The sequence below is a fragment of the Podarcis pityusensis genome (assembly GCF_964106645.2).
Source record: "Podarcis pityusensis genome assembly, chromosome: 1".
Lineage (NCBI taxonomy): Eukaryota > Metazoa > Chordata > Lepidosauria > Squamata > Lacertidae > Podarcis > Podarcis pityusensis.
The window spans coordinates 25,836,625-25,848,939 of NC_138028.1; positions in this window are offsets into that span (position 1 = coordinate 25,836,625).

The following is a 12,315-nucleotide window of genomic DNA, read 5'->3' on the forward strand; positions in this document are numbered from 1 at the left end:
TCAGGTTAAGAACTTTACCTCAGGATGAGAACAGAAATTGTGTGCTGGTGGCACAGTGGCAGTGGGAGGCCCCATTAGCTAAAGTGGTACCTCAGGTTAAGAACAGTTTCAGGTTAAGAACGGACCTCCAGAATGAATTAAGTTTGTAACCAGAGGTACCACTGTATACACCTAGCATTGTTGCCCTTTGGTGGCTCCTGAAAACTTGTCATTTCAAGAGGGTCCCAGTTTTGTGTATTCTGCATGTGTGTAGTTTAGGACTTGCTTTTAAACTGATATGAATTGCTATTTCATGTTAAGTTCTCTAAGCTCTTTATTGTACACCACTTTGGAAACATTAATTGAGGAGCAGTTTATAAGTTTTTAAATAAGTTCATTAAAAAAAATTATACACCTCCAAACACCAGCAAATGTATCCTGAAGCTGCTTGGGAAACCCAGCCAGATGGGCAGGGTATAAATATTATTATTATTGTCAGGGGTTCAGGAGCAGAGGCAAGGGCAAGGGAGGAAACAGAGAGCGAGGGAGAGGAGGCAGAAGAAAAGATGAGTGATGACGACGACCCGAGATCTCCGAGTCTTTCCAGTGAATCAGAAGATTCACAGAAAGGAGCACCAGTGGCCAGGGCAAGGGGGGAGCCTAGGGGGACACCCCAGGAAGATAGAGCCAGAGGGGACTCAGAGGGGAGCAGTTGGAAATCAGGACCAGCGTCACCGCCAGAGAGCAGGGAAGAGGAAGGGCGCCAGGGATCAAGCGCTGGCAGCTCACAACAGGGGGGAGGGCACGAGTCAGGAGTGGCCACACCTCCATCGGGGAGCGAAGAAACGGTCAGACGGAAGGTGGAAGGTTGGGCGCGCGTGCCAAGTTCAAATGCACAGGAAAGTGGCGCAGTAGGCAGCCCGGAAAGGGAGCCAGGTCCTAAAGCCCGCCGAAAAGAGGGAGAAGAGTCAGGGGGGTCAGCGTCAGCGTCAGAGGAATCCCGGAAGGAAGAGACCCCGGGGGGCAGAGGGACCCAGAGAAGAACAGTCAGGCGGAAAAGGTGGAGCAAGGCTAGGATATTAAGTTGGTGTACAAGGGGCGGAGACTCAGATGGAGCTTCGCCGATCTAACCATGAGACGTAGAGTTGCACGCAGCAGCTTGAGAATGGAAACTGTAACTCAATAAAGACTTTTATTTAATGATCGCTGGCTAGCGTGATCCTCTGTGAGCTAGGATCTGGAAGCAGCTCTGACAGTAAGCTCCATCCCTAGATTGTGGGCATCTACGTCCTCGCGGAGAGGAGAGAAAGCGGGTGCCTACTAGCGAGCTCACGAACGGCAGACAACATGACGGCCGAACAGCAGATAGTGGAACTCAGAGAAGCAGTGACACGACTGAATGCCGAGGCTCTTGCATCCAGGAAGAGAGAGGAGGACGCAGCTGCCGCCTACAGGGATCTCCAGGTCAGGTTGGAAGTGCTTACGAAGCAAGGGCAACTGACACCCAAACCGGAGGGGATTGGGTTGGGGAGACGAACAGGCGGTCTGGTCTCTCACTTCGATGGGAATTTGCAACAGTACCCCAACTTTAGAGCAGATGTAATGTGTGCACTGCAACTGCTGAACAAAGACTTTAGAGATGAGCAAGAGAAGGTGGGATTCATCATGTCCCATTTGCATGGAGATGCTAAAGCATGGCTGCGCAATTTGTGGAGAGATAAGGATCCGGCGCTCCAAAATGCGGATGCCTTTATTAAAGCGATGGATGGGTGCTTTTTATCAAGCATTGACGTGGATCTTGCTCGGCAGCAGATACATGGACTGAAGCAAGGGAGGGCCAGCGTAAGGCAGTACCATGCCCGCTTTTTCGCTTTGGTCAGTGCCCTGGAATGGGACAGAGATTCGGCTCCTGTAAGAGACCTGTTTTGGGAGGGATTGCACGGCTCGGTTAAAGATGAAATTGCAAGGGGGGAGAGACCCCGGACCACGCAGGAGATCGTTCAGAGGGCGCTGGCGGTGGGGGTGCGGCTGGAAGGACGTCCGTGGAGCAGGGACGAAGGGCGTGGAGGGCGCGAACCAGCCAGGGGCTCCTCCTTCCTTCCCAGAGAAGCAGCGCGTGCGCAATCCACGCCTCCGCCAGGAGGAGGAGCGGAACCTATGGAGGTTGGAGGTGCAAGGGCTCAGTCAGCAGCCAGAGCCCTAGCACCGGCAGCAGTGAAAGCGAAGCCTCCTAGAGGGAACAGGAAGTGTTACATCTGCGATGATCCACAGCATATGGCGAAAGAGTGTCCCCAGAGGCTCCACAAGCACGCTGCAGCCTCAGCAATGGTAACTGCAGCAACGCAGCAAGGACAACCACAGCAGGGAAACGACGGAGTCTGGTTGGAGGAAGAGGCACTGGGGCCCAGCCAGACGTGTCAGTGAAGCAGTCCCCAGAGATTTTACAGCCCATGGACCCCCTCCCGCCCAAACCGGTAGTGAGGCTCACCGCGTCGCTCCAGCTGCCCAATGGAATCACCATGGACGTGCCAATCACCATTGACTCCGGAAGCAATGCGGACTTTATAGGGCAGGACTTTGTCGACCGGCACGCTATACAGTTGCTGCCTGCCACGCTGCCCCTGCAGGTTGTCACGGTGGATGGCAGGGAGCTGCTAGGGGGGCAAGTGGTGAAGCAGACGCCACCAATGGTGATGCGACTTGGGAATCACAGGGAAATCATCAGCTTCAATGTCACTCAACTATCGGACACGCCCATTGTATTGGGCATGAGTTGGCTGGACAAGCACAGCCCGACGCTGGCTTGGTACCAGAGGCAGCTGACCTTCGGCTCTTCCTTTTGCGCTGAACACTGCATCGTGCCCAGGCAGGAAGGAGGGGAAGAGGAGTCACAGCTGCAGCTAGGCACGCTGCAAGCGGTTCCCCACAAGTACGCAGAATTTTTGGAGGTTTTCTGCGAGAAGGAGGCAGACAGGCTACCCCCCCACAGACCATATGACTGCAAAATTGACCTGCTGCCGGGGGCCGCGCTGCCCAAAGGGAAGCTGTATTCCATGTCTGAGGACGAACTGCAGGAACTCAAAGAGTTCATAGATCATAATTTGGAGCGCGGTTTCATCCGAGAGTCCAAGGCAGCGGGGGGCAGTCCGGTATTCTTTGTTAAGAAGCGGGACACGCCCCAAAAAAGACTTGTAGTGGACTTTCGCATCTTAAACAGTGTGACCAAGCCATCGGACTTCCCCATGCCCCGAATCGACGACCTCCTCGCAAAGGTACGGAAGGGCAGAGTGTTCACCAAGTTGGACCTGCGAGGGGCATACAACCTCATTCGCATGCGGGAGGGAGATGAGTGGAAGACAGCCATGTTCACGCCCCTGGGCACCTACGAATATAGAGTTATGCCTTTTGGATTGCAAAATGGCTCCCACGTTTTTCAAGCTTTCATGCATCACGTGTTGGCGGGGCTCCTCTACAAGACATGCGTCTGTTTCTTGGATGACATCCTGATCTTTTCGGAATCGCAGCAGGAGCATGACAGACACGTCAAGGAAGTGCTGAGCAGGCTACAGCAACATAGGCTTTACGCCAAGCTGGAGAAGTGCCAATTCGACGTGACCGAGGTGGATTTCCTGGGCTACAAGTTGTCTGATAAAGGGCTCGCCATGGACAGCGCCAAGGTCCGAGCAGTGTTGGATTGGAAAAGCCCACGCAACCGGAAGGAGGTCCAACGGTTTGTCGGCTTCGCGAACTTCTATCGCAAGTTTATCAAAGGCTTTGCGATGCAGACAGCGGCCATCACGGACACGCTCAGCTCCAAGAAAAAGAAGTTCATCTGGACAGAGCAGGCGGAGCAGTCCTTTCAGGCACTCAAGCGTCTCTTCGCGTCGGAAGAGCAGCTGCTTCATGTCAACCCCAGCAGGCCGATGAGGGTGGAGACAGACGCTTCGGACAGAGCCGTGGGAGCAGTCCTGCTGCAGAAAGACCCGCAGGGGGTTTGGAGGCCGGGAGCGTTTTACTCAAGGAAGCTCAGCAAGTCCGAACAGAACTACACCATCTGGGACAGGGAGTTGCTGGCCATTCATGCAGCGTTCAAAGCGTGGAGGCACTTCCTGATCGGTGCCAAGCACACGGTGCAGGTCTGCACGGACCACAAGAATCTAGAGCACTGGCGCACGGCACAGTTCCTGAACCAGAGGCAGATACGTTGGGCTGAGTTCTTTGCGAATTTCGACTTCCGAATAGAGTATGTCCCGGGGGACACCAACATCATGGCGGATGCTCTCTCCCGTAAGCCACAGTATCTGGAGGAGGCAACGCCAGCGGCCGCCATGCACATCTTCGCACCGACAGTGTGGGCGTGCGCGGCGGCAACAGTTGACCTGGATGCGGTGCGACGAGCGTTGCAGGATGACTCCTTCGCGCAAGCAAAGATGGCAGAGGTGCACAGGGGCACGGCAGCGACCGACGAGTTCCAGCTGCGAGATGGTTTGCTCATCCGTAAAGGGGCCATCTACGTGCCGGGAGACGAACTTCGCGCCAAGGTACTGCAGCAGCTGCACGACGCGCCCACTGCCGGGCACTTTGGCAAGGAGAAGACGGTGGAATTAGTAGCCAGAGACTTCTGGTGGCCCGGAATGAGAGGGGAAGTCGCGGACTACGTGGCGAGGTGTGACACCTGCCAGAGGGCCAAACCAGTGCACAGACCGCCGGCCGGACTGCTGGAACCGCTGCAAACTCCGTTCGAACCATGGGAGAGAGTGGCCCTGGACTTTGTCACGGATCTGCCCAGCTCGAGGGGCAAGACGGCTGTGCTGGTGGTGGTGGACTTGTTCTCCAAGATGGCACATTTCATTCCGTGTGCGAAGGTGGCCACGGCGGAACAAACCGCCAAACTGTTCATAGACCACGTGTTCAAGGTTCACGGTCTGCCGCGGTCTATTCTGTCCGACCGAGGGCGACAGTTCATCTCGAACTTCTGGCAGAGGCTGATGGGCTTCCTGAACGTCAAGATCAACCTGGCGTCGGCTAGACACCCGCAGACCAACGGGCAAGCGGGGCGGGTCAATGCCATCATGCAGCAGTACCTGAGATGTTATGCGAATCAACAGCCTGCGACGTGGGTGGATTACCTGCCTCTCGCCGAGTTCGCCTACAACAACACGAAGCACGTGTCCACGGGGGTCACGCCGTTCTTCGCCAACAACGGGAGGCACCCCAGAACCTTCCCGGGACTGGAAAGAATGGGGGAGGGGGAGCCGCAGACAGCAGATGCGTTCGCGTCGGAGTTGCAGGAGGTCCACGATCAGCTGCGGCGGCACCTGGAGCTGGCTAAACACGCATACAAGGTACAAGCGGACAAACACAGAAGGGTTGGCGAAGAGATCCATGTGGGAGACTGGGTCTGGTTAGCAGCCCACGCAGTGCCGGCCAGGTCGTTGGCGAAGAAGAAACTAGGGCATAAACAACTGGGGCCCTACCAAGTCGAAGAACAGGTCAACCCGGTGGCTTTCAGGCTGGCTCTTCCGGAGGGTTCCAGAATGCATCCGGTGTTCCACAGATCGGTGCTCACTCCCTACAAGGCACCTCACAGGTTTCAGGAACCAGGAACGGCACCGGGTCCGCTCCGAGAGAGAACCGGGCAAGGGGGAGTGGCACAGGAGGAGCGCATCAACGAAGTCACGGAGATTTTGGACTCCAGATGGGGGGAAGAGGGGGTAGAATACCTTCTCGCCAAGGAGGGCACCCCGGCCAGTGCCAACAGCTGGGTGCTGGGCTACGCTTTAGACGAACCTCTGCTCAAAGAAGAGTTTCATGCCCTCTTCCCACATAGGCCAATGCCAGCAGACTTTTTCGACGACTGGCTTTTCACGCCCACGCTTTCAGCCAGCACGTTCCGGGGGTTCGACTCGGACGAGGAACCGACACGAGACGCCCGTTCCCCGGAGGGGTCACCCTCGGGATCTGCTTCAGAACCCTCGTATTGGTGGGATGATCGACCAGAGGAGCAGTTCCGCAGAAGGTGGCTGGAGGGTCCAGGACGAGCAACGTCTCCAGAAGGCAACGAGGGAGAGACGGACATGGACGTTTTCGGGGACGACCCGGGTTTCGAGCACGGCGGCACAGAGATGGAAGCGGAGGTGACCGTCGTCAACGAGAGCAGGGAGGAAGAACCGGAAGACTTCGGATGGCGGCCCGCCACGGGAAGCGAACTGTATCCGACATTCGTCCCCCTGACACGGCAGCACCCAGATCCCGCACCGGAAGGAGGGGAGGGGGGAAGAGGGGGCTTCGAGGGGGGGATGGATGTCAGGGGTTCAGGAGCAGAGGCAAGGGCAAGGGAGGAAACAGAGAGCGAGGGAGAGGAGGCAGAAGAAAAGATGAGTGATGACGACGACCCGAGATCTCCGAGTCTTTCCAGTGAATCAGAAGATTCACAGAAAGGAGCACCAGTGGCCAGGGCAAGGGGGGAGCCTAGGGGGACACCCCAGGAAGATAGAGCCAGAGGGGACTCAGAGGGGAGCAGTTGGAAATCAGGACCAGCGTCACCGCCAGAGAGCAGGGAAGAGGAAGGGCGCCAGGGATCAAGCGCTGGCAGCTCACAACAGGGGGGAGGGCACGAGTCAGGAGTGGCCACACCTCCATCGGGGAGCGAAGAAACGGTCAGACGGAAGGTGGAAGGTTGGGCGCGCGTGCCAAGTTCAAATGCACAGGAAAGTGGCGCAGTAGGCAGCCCGGAAAGGGAGCCAGGTCCTAAAGCCCGCCGAAAGGAGGGAGAAGAGTCAGGGGGGTCAGCGTCAGCGTCAGAGGAATCCCGGAAGGAAGAGACCCCGGGGGGCAGAGGGACCCAGAGAAGAACAGTCAGGCGGAAAAGGTGGAGCAAGGCTAGGATATTAAGTTGGTGTACAAGGGGCGGAGACTCAGATGGAGCTTCGCCGATCTAACCATGAGACGTAGAGTTGCACGCAGCAGCTTGAGAATGGAAACTGTAACTCAATAAAGACTTTTATTTAATGATCGCTGGCTAGCGTGATCCTCTGTGAGCTAGGATCTGGAAGCAGCTCTGACAATTATTATTATTATTATTATTATTATTATTATTATTCAGCTGAAATGTTTTGCACTAAAGCTGTCATCATTGCTGACCATTGTCCATCCCGGGTGGGGCTGATGGAGGTCATAATTCAAAACACCTGATGGGCACCAGGTTGACAAAGGCTTCTGTAGACCACAAAATAGTTTATTCCCTGCTCACACACCCCTGGAAATTTGCATTAATGTGGAGAAAAATCGCTCTATTGATACAAGGAGCTAATGTCTCCCAAACAGCTCACCACATGGTGACAACCACCATGTGGAGTGATTTAGAGTGGCCTCCAGTCTATCTAGAATTCCCGCCTTCAAAAGAGTATTTTTGAAATGGTGCTTTGCTGTACAAATACACCATATGAGCAACAGGAGCAGAATGGAGACAAAACAGATGTGTGTTTTATAAGCTAGTCGCTGATGCTATAGTGCCTTCTTTCCTTTCCTTTCCTTTCCTTTCCTTTCCTTTCCTTTCCTCTTTTTTCTTCAAAAGATGGATTTGAATTTCAGGGTTAAGCAACAGATTTGGATTAGAATTACAGAATTACATCCATGAGTCTCATTCTAAATATTTCAATCAATCCCATCAAAGAGCATATAAAGATCTGAGGAACTGTCTTATAAAGAATCTTATCTAGCCTATTAGTGTCATTACTGCCAAATCAGTTCAGCATGAAGTTACACACATTTTGTGCTAATTCAACCTTTTGTATGCCTCAGATTTCCTGCCCTCAAGGAACTCTCACCATGCTGCTCTGTCTGCAAAGGGATCCCTGGACTTCTTCAGTAGAGCACGTAAAAGAGGGCACTCTCAGCTTGCATGGGATACAAGATCATCTTTTTCGGATCTCTCCAGACAGGTGGGCCTTTGTGTGATTCCACATGTGTCTTCCGCAACATGTCATTGATGCAATAACACTACAATAGTGGTGTGTTTATACTGGATCATCCATCCATCATTCCACTTGATTAGTTGTTCTGTGATGCTTCCCCATTATTATTACATTATTACAGTCAGGAGGAGCACTCTAGTTGCTCCCCTATGTATGCTCATCCTACACAAATAGCAGCCTAAAAACAGCTACAATCTCACATTTTTTTCCTTTACTTCCCCCCTTATAGTCATCTGCCTCTGTCCTAATAAACAAAACTGAGCAAAGAAAAAAAATATTATTAGGGTTGCTATGGCATCGTGGTTAATGATCTACCATGAATGCACCAAGCTGGGCCACTTTATTCCTTCCCATTCAAGAGATATGCTTAATGTTATACCTAAACCAGGGATCTGGTTCCCTTTTATAGGGAAGCTTTTAATGTTTAATAGACTATTGTATTTTAATATTCTGTTGGAAGCCGCCCAGAGTGGGCGGGGTATAAATTAATCATCATCATCATGGTTTGCTTTGCTGCAAACAAACCATTCTCTGCAGCTAAGGTTTGCTTTTGGCTTACAATTCCTAGTTTGGACATAACGTTAAGGCAGTACCATTGTTATTTTTCCTGGTTGTGTGCTAGTAGGGAGAAACAATAGGGACGCGGGTGGCGCTGTGGGTTAAACCACAGAGCCTAGGACTTGCCGATCAGAAGGTCGGCGGTTCAAATCCCCGGGATGGGGCGAGCTCCCGTTGCTCGGTCCCAGCTCCTGCCCACCTAGCAGTTCGAAAGCACGTCAAAGTGCAAGTAGATAAATAGGTACCGCTCTGGCGGGAAGGTAAACGGTGTTTCCGTGTGCTGCTCTGGTTTGCCGGAAGCAGCTTAGTCATGCTGGCCACATGACCCGGAAGCTGTACGCCGGCTCCCTCGGCCAATAAAGCGAGATGAGCGCCGCAACCCCAGAGTCAGTCATGACTGGACCTAATGGTCAGGGGTCCCTTTACCTTTAGGGAGAAACAAAATGGCCCAGATTGGGGTATAAATTATTATTTATTTATTTATTTATTTATTTATTTAATCTGGGCTGTTTCCTCAATATAGTTTTGCTTCAGTCATGACAAAATTAACTGGCACATTCTCTATAGATCTGAGCACAATCTTAAAGTAACGTTCCATCTGATCAAATGAGATCCCCAGCAGCTTCAGGATTGCATATGAAGATTCTTAGAATTGCCTCTGCAGCACAGAAAGAGGCACTGAAGTTTAGATAACTCTCCATGGCTAAGTTAGCACTCAGCAAATATATCCCATTTGTCAACTAAAAATCTGTCACACATGTTTGGAATTATAACTTCTTCTATTTAATGACGACTGTGAAATTACTGTTTGGTTACGATGCCAGTTTAATATTTCATGTAATATTAATAACTTCTCTTTGTATAAAATTAGTACTAAGCTGGGAAGTCGGCAAAAGGCTCTATAATGCTGAATTATTATTATTAACAGTCCATAGCCATTCATTTTACATCAGATTCACTTCCAGAGCACATTAGCTGCAATCATGCGCTTTCTCGTTTGCCAGTATTGCCAAAATGAGTGCCGTTAATTTTTAAGGGATGCACAGATTTCCTTTGTGGAGCTAGGCTTTCTGGCCACTTCCTGCCCCATAATTTCAAGGGAAAGAGGACAGCAATTCTAGCATATTAGTGGGAATGCACATATGCATTCCAGGTTGTTGTATTAAAACCAGCTTATTCTTTTAAATTTATTTCCCACTCTTCTCCAAGAAGCATATTTAACATATGATAAAGGTTTAATCTGGGTTTCTCATACTTATACAGAACATTAGTTAAGGAACAGTCTATGTAGTCCTGCATCTTGTTTCCCATTTTGGCCAAGCAGATGCCCATGGGAAGACCATAAGCAGGACAGGAGTGGTGGCGGCTAGCATTCAGTGGCATACTGCCTCTGATTCTGGACTATCATTACTACTACCTATTGATAGCCTTCATTCATTTGTCTCATCCTCTTGGCCACCAGCACATCTTGAGCAGCAAATCTGATAAATGATGTGACATGGAGCAGTTGTTTTCCTCTCCTAAATCTACTGTCAAACCATGTCAGTCGATGATTCTGGGTTCTAGTATCATGGCAGAGGGAGAGAAACTCATTTCCATCTATATAACACTGTGCATCACTTTGTAGAGCAAAGGGTCCAGATTCAATTTCCAAAGTCTCTGATTCAAAGGATCTTGAAGGGCAAGGCTAAGAAAAGCACAATCCCAACCCTGGACAGGGATAGCCTAACTTCTGTTGTCTATGCTCTTGTAGCCTCTAAACTAGATTACAACAACACTTTATGCATAGGACTGCCTCTGAATATGGTGCAGAAACTTTAACTGGTACAGAATTCCATAGCCAGGATGCTCATTGAGGCAAGATGGTTTAAGCATATAATGTCAATATAGGCCCGAGTGCACTGGCTGCCAATTTGTTTCCGGGCCCAATTCAAAGTGCTGAAAATAAAGCCTTAAACAGCCCAGGACCACTAAACCTCAAGGACCATTTCTCCCCATATGAACTGATCTGGACCATGCAATCAACACCTGAGGCCCTTATTTGTGTGCCTCCTCTGCGAGAGGGCGAGAGGGTGGCAACATGAGAACGGGCCTTTTTCTGTGGTGGCTTCCCATTTGTGTAATGCTCTCCTCAGGGAGGCTTGCCTGGCGCCTTCATTACATATCTTTAGGTGCCAGGCAAAAACATTCCTCTTCTCCCAGGCCTTTGGCTAATTACACAATCTATGGCCTTTTAAACTGTATGGGGGCAGGGGTTGTTATTATTTGTTATCATGGTATGTGTTTTTGTGTTTTCATATTGTAAACTGCCCTGAGATCTGCAGATGAATGGCAGTATAGAAATTGGAAAAATACTAATGATGATGATAGCGGGGAGAGAAATGGCAGAGGGAATGGCACCCAATGATGTCCACGAATCTCAAAAGGTTGATGAAATTCTCGATTAGAACATTTAAATAAAATGCCATTTTGTCGTCGTCTTCTTAAGCTCTTCAGAAACCTGACATATTTAATAAGATTGCCCCAGGATGCGTGTAATTCAGCAAGCACTTAAGCAACAAGCAAGTGCCAGTGACTCAGGTGTCTGTCTCAAACCTTCAGAAAGGCTGATGAGACAGTAGGCGTTGCTTAGTCACGCTACACCTCACAGACAGGATTCAGAAACTTCACACTATTGTTCCCCTGTCTGTTTTCGCTACACCTCTCTGCAGAGTTTAGTACAAGAAGGCCCTCCAGCATGTTTTCTTGGGATGGGAATCATATTCCCTCCTACATGTTGTCTTCCAGATTTATTTATTTTTTAATTAGCAATTTACTTGGCAATTTTCCTCTGTAACATTTTTTTACAGGTTTTCTAAATGAAAAGAGTGTGAATTAAACATTTTGCTTTAGGTTTACAAACAGCATAATAGAAGCTCAAGGAAGTTAGAAAAGTCACTTCATATGATGGCAAGAAAAGAAGTAATTGGTCCCTCTCCCCATCTCAATAAATTTCAATTACCTATGTTTTCCCAGTGTTCTCTGTAAAGTGAGTGTCTTTTCACTGCCCCAAATCTATTAGCAATGAATCCATAGGAGAGAAACGGGGAACCTGTGAGCCTCTGGGTGTTACTAGGTATCATTAGGACATCAGGTGGCAACTTCCAAGGGGCTCGATGTTTGGTCCTGACAGCAAGCCCAGCTTTGTCTCTTTGCTTCAATATAAATTGCACCTGCAAACAGGTGTTATTCTTCTGCATAGCAGTCTACAAAGCCAATCTGCAGAGGAAAAAATCTCAAAGTGAGCCCGCAAACAGACAACTTGAAAGGGGCTCACTGTCAGTGCTGATGAGCTGATTGGTGCTGTCAGCAACCTCTGACTGCCAAGGAATATTTGGGAGCACAAATTATGCTCTCATTTCCTTCCTTTGCTGCCACATCTTTACCTGACCCATACCTGGCATCACATCTGACACCAGGTGTGGGGTAGCAGGGGGTGGTTTGGAAATAAACAACCTCATGTGCTAAATCAGGACCTCAAGTGGCAGAGGCCCCAAATTACACAGAAGATTGGATGGGTCAATGACATGTGTGTGATGTCAAGATGTCGGGAGTAGCCAGGGGGCGGAGTCAAATGTGGTGGCAGCACAGCTTCAGTGGCTGATGCCTACACCTCTCTCTGGCTCAGCCCCATCCTCGTCCTCCTCCTGATGCCCCCCCTGGTCAGGGACTGTTTTTCCCATCTTTCCAAGAGAAGGAAAGGAGGAACAGGAGCAGGAGGAGCCACTGGCCACTGAAACTGCAGTGTTGCATGCTCAGCTCC